Source organism: Arachis hypogaea, chromosome 19 (assembly GCF_003086295.3).
Source record: "Arachis hypogaea cultivar Tifrunner chromosome 19, arahy.Tifrunner.gnm2.J5K5, whole genome shotgun sequence".
Taxonomy (NCBI): Eukaryota; Viridiplantae; Streptophyta; class Magnoliopsida; order Fabales; family Fabaceae; genus Arachis; species Arachis hypogaea.
In genome coordinates this window covers 79300541-79305685 of record NC_092054.1, presented here as the reverse complement: position 1 = coordinate 79305685, position 5145 = coordinate 79300541, and the positions used below count along the sequence as shown (strand labels likewise).

General features: G+C 31.3%; 1 non-coding gene across 1 annotated transcript; it reads left to right on the top strand.

Annotated features, from left to right (window-relative positions):
- Positions 1-852: 852 nt before the first annotated feature.
- LOC112781118 (small nucleolar RNA R71) lies at positions 853-956 on the top strand. The gene has a single exon (XR_003191912.1). It is a non-coding gene; the product is annotated as a small nucleolar RNA R71 (small nucleolar RNA).
- The last annotated feature ends 4189 nt before the right edge of the window (positions 957-5145 follow it).

Here is a 5145-nt window from a genome sequence, read left to right as displayed (position 1 = left end):
CCGTGCTGCTTCCTGATCTTATCTTGCCATCTCTTGATTTTTCATGAGTTTCTCCATCATTATCTCTAGACTAGAGATTCTTTGGGAGTCTGGATTTGGTTGTGGTTGTGTAAAATGAGATGGTTGTTGTTGGAAGTTGTTTGAACTATTTGCGGGGTTATTTTGTGGGTGAAATATGGATAATGGTTGTTTTGGTTAGTGACTGAGTTATTGGGTGGATAATAGCTGGAATTTGGGTGGTTGTTTTGGGGTTTTCTGTATGGATTGTGGTTAGTGTTTTGCTGGTCGTGGTTTGAGTAAGTTATGTTTCTTGAGTTGTTTTGGTTTGAGTTTTTCTACCACGGTTGCTGGTTGTGGGTGTGGTTATCTCCCTATCTGAGATTTGGATGGTTCTTCCAGGATGGATTGTAGGTGTTACCATAAACTTCATTTTGGCCTGAGCCTTGGTTGTGCACATATTGAGGTCGTTCCTGCTGTTGATCTTCTTGGTTTTCTTCATTTTGCCCCCATGTAGTTGATGGTTAGCTTGTATTTACTGATGCAACTTGCAAGCTATCAATCTTTTTAGCCATCTGCTCAAGTTGTTGTTGAATCTGCCATTGCATTATCTTGTTTTGAGCTAGGATGGTGTTCACTCCTTCCAATTCTAGCACTCCTTTCCTTTGTGATGGTTGGTGTTGTCTTTGATGAGCAAAGAAGTATTGATTATTTGCCACCATATCAATGAGGTTTTGAGCCTCCTCTGCTGTCTTCATCAATTGTAAAGAACCTCCTGCTGAATGGTCTAGTGCTTCTTGAACATTAAGAGTCAACCCTTAATAGAAATTTTGAAGAATGTCCCATTCATTAAACATTTCAGGGGGACATTTTCTAATCAGAGCCTTGTACCTCTCCCATGCCTCATAGAGAGATTCTACATCCATCTGTGTGAAAGTTTGCACCTCAGTCTTGAGCCTGATGATCCTTTGAGGTGGGTAGAACTTAGCCAAGAATTTATTCACTAGATCCTCCCAGCTAGTGATGCTTCCTTGTGGAGAGGTTTCAAGCCATTGAGTAGCTTTATCCCTCAATGAGAATGGGAACAGCAGCAATTTATATGTTTCTGGATGCACACCATTGGACTTTACTGTATCACAAATTCTTAAGAAGGTGGAGAGATGCTGGTTTGGATCTTCTATTGGACTTCCTCTGTATGAGCAATTGTTTTGCACCAATGTGATAAGTTGGGGCTTCAATTCAAAGTTATTTGCATCGATATTTGGGGTAAGGATGCTACTCCCACAATGCCTTGGATTGGCAAATGTATATGAAGCCAATACTCTCCTTTGGGGCTGACCATTGTCGTTGGCCACTCCTACTTGTGGATTTGTTGGATTTTCCTCCATTTTTTGGTTCTCTTCTCAACCTCCAAAGTGTTTCAGGATCAAAAGGTGTGGATTCATCGCTTCTTCCTCCTGACATAAACACAGAACCAGGAACCAGAATTAAGCACTCTATTGCTAGAGTGAAGTTAGTGTTAGCTTAAGCAAAAATTCAAACAATTACTATGCTTAGTAAAAAGAAAAAGAAAAAGTGCTTAATCTAGACCACCACCTTACTTAATCATTGTCAATCTAATTAATCCCCAACAACGGCGCCAAAAACTTGATGTATGGAAAACGGTCCAACACAAAACTCACCGGCAAGTGTACCGGGTCGCATCAAGTAATAATAACTCACGTGAGTGAGGTCGATCCCACAGGGATTGATGGATTGAGCAATTTTAGTTAGATGGTTGATTTAGTTAATCAAACAAGTTGATTTGAGTGATTTGTATTCAACAGAAGCTATATTACATGAAATTTAAAGGGAGAGGGTTAATTGACAGTAAATTAACGGGCAAAGGAAATAAAGAAGTTGAATCTTAAAGTGCAAGTAATATAAATGACAGAAACTTAGATTGCAAAAAATGTAAATAGCTGAAGCTTAGAGTGCAAGAAATGCAAATTTCTTGAATCATAAAGGGTTTTGGGAGCTGGGATTTCAGAAATTAAACAAGAGAAGGTAAATAGCAATCAACAGAGAAGTAAAAGATGAATTGAAATACAACAGATCTCAAACAGAAAAGAAAAATTGCTTGAAGAAGCAATGCAGAAACTAAATTCAACTCAGTTGTAAAATCTAAAAGAAAAGTTGAAGATCTCAAGGGTGGAGGAGACTAGAAAACAAGTCTAGATCTCAATTCCTTCCTTGATCCAACAAGAGAATAATTGCAGAGAAGTAAAAGACAGATTGCAGAAGAAACAAAAGACAATTGCAGAAGAAGTAGAGATGAAAACAGTAAAAAGAACTTGGATCCAAATCACAATTCCTTAGAATTTTGCAGAAAGTAATCAAAAGAGATCTCAGATCAAGAACGAAACAGAATTCCTTCAATTCTAAATCCAAGATTCAAAACTAAAAATGAAGAGAGTATAGGCAAGAACAAAGAAGAAGAGAATTCAATTCTCTTCTCAATTCCTAAACCCCCAAAGCTGGAAAATAAAATTGAAAACTCAAAAGTAAGTAAAAAGGTCCTTTCTAACTCAAACTAACTTCTATTTATACACTTCCTATTTTTGGATTTTAGAATTTGGAGTGGGCTTTTTAATTTTGTGAAGAATTGGATTTTATTTTTGTTTTTGGACTTAAAAAATTGAGTCATGGTGCACTCCCAGTAGAGTGCTCGGTTGTGTAAGTGAACCGAGCTCTCTATTTGCTTGTGGCGTGTCAATTTGTGTGCACCAAGCCTTCCTTGTTGCTGCCCCCTTTGATCCTTGCCCGTGTCACATTGTTGGAGTGCATGGGGGAGTAGTGCTTGGTTAGGAAAGTGAACTGAGCTTTCCTTTGTGTGCCTTGGTAGCGCCTTGCCTTGAGTGTCATGCTTCCAAGTTCGAACCATGGTGGATGCATCTTGGTGCTGATTTCCTTGGAAGAGTGGAGCGCTCCTTCCTTGCTTTTCATGAGGCTCCCTTGTTCGAATCCCTTTGAATGCATTTTAGCCAATTTTGGCTTATTTTCCTTGTAAGTAGCGCTCCCCTTGGTCCTTTATGTCATGGGTTCGAAACCTTGTGGCTTCATTCCTTGGAGTTGTGCCTTGAATTAATTTTTAAGAAGCCACAATAAAGTTCACTTAGTGAACTGAGCTTTATGCTCTTGCCTTGCTTTCTTGGATGCTCAATTAACTAAGTTACCTTAGTTTTATGCCTTGCTTCCTTTTTGGTTCCTTGTGAAGCTCGGTTCACTCACACAACTTAGCTTCCTTCCTTTCTTGATGATGCCACGCTTTTTTTCTCCTTTGGCTACGCTTTTTGTTTCCTTTGAGCACACTCCTTAGGCCACGCTTTTCTATTTTTTTTCTTTTCTTCACCTACAAGTAATCAAAACAACCAATCAAAGTATCACCAAATTCACAAGGTTTAAAGTTCATTCAAAATTCAATTAATTCTATCTTAAACCTCATGATTTTATGTCAATTAAAGGGTGGTTGATTGATTTAACCAAACTATGCAAATCCACTCCAAATCACTTACTTACAATGCAAGAAAGTGCATAAAACCTAATGAAACAAGTGAAAAATGCTTGAAAAGCTAGCATAAGATGACTTGTCATCATGCCACACCCGGACAGTTGACATTTTTTTGCTGCACTTTTTCACAAATTAAGAATAAATTCATTTAAAAATTTAAATTTTTTCTACTTTTTTATTTTTTTAGATATTTTTGGAATTTTTATTTTTTTACTATTAGAAAAAATAATAAATTTACAGATCTATTGTTTACTAGATATTGTTGGACTTTGTTTTATTTTTCTAATTTAAATAAATAAATTTAATCATATAATTTAAATATTCAAAAATAAAAAATTTATTTTTAAAATTTTTTTTAAATATTTTTTTTTCACCGGATAATGCCACACCCGAACAGTTGACTTTTTTTGCTGCACTTGTTCACAAATTAAGAATAAATTAATTTAAAAATTTAAAATTTTTCAATTTTTTTATTTTTTGGATTATCTGGAGAATAAAAAAATAAAAAATATTTTTAAAAAAATAAAAAATTTTAAAAAACTAAATTTTTTATTTTTTAAATTTTAAATTACATGATTAATTTTTTTATTTCAATTAGAAAAATAAAATAAAGTCCAACAATATCTGTTAAATAACAAAGTTGTAAATTTTTTTTTAATTTTTAAACTTAAAAAATAAGTTTTTTTCTAATTGTAAAAAAATAAAAAATTCCAAATTATCAGAAAAATAAAAAAATTAAAATTTTAAATTTTTTAAATTAATCTATTCTTAATTTGTGAACAAGTGCAGCAAAAAAAAGTCAACTATCAGGGTGTAGTCTTATCTGGTGAATAAAAAGATAAAAAAATTAAAAATTTTAAAAAAATTATTTTTAATTTTAAAATTGTATAATTATTTTTTTATTTAAATTAGAACAATAAAATAAAGTCCATCAATATTTGGTAAATAACAGATCTGTAAATTTATTTTTTTTAATTTTTAAACTAAAAAATAATTTTTTTTCTGATTGTAAAAAATAAAAGATTCCAGCAATATCCAAAAAATAAAAAATTAAAATTTTAAATTTTTTAAATTAATTTATTCTTAATTTGTGAACAAGTGGAGCAAAAAATAGTCAACTATCCGAGTGTAGCATTATTTGGTGAATAAAAAGATAAAAAAAAATATTTTTAAAAATATTAAAATTTTTAAAAAAATAAATTTTTTATTTTTGAATTTTTAAATTATATGATTAATTTTTTTATATAAATTAGAAAAATAAAATAAAGTCTAGCAATATCTGGTAAATAACAAATTAGTAAATTTAATTTTTTTTTAATTTTAAACTAAAAAAATAATTTTTTTTCTAATTTTAAAAAAATAAAAAATTCCAATGATATCCAAAAAATAAAAAAATTAAAATTTTAAATTTTTTAAATTAATTTATTCTTAATTTGTGAATAAGTGCAGCAAAAAAAAGTCAACTGTCTGGTTGTAGCATTATCCAGTGAATAAAATGATAAATTTTTTTAAAAAATTAAAAATTTTAAAAAACTAAATTTTTTATTTTTGAATTTTTAAATTATATGACTAATTTTTTTATTTTTATTAGAAATATA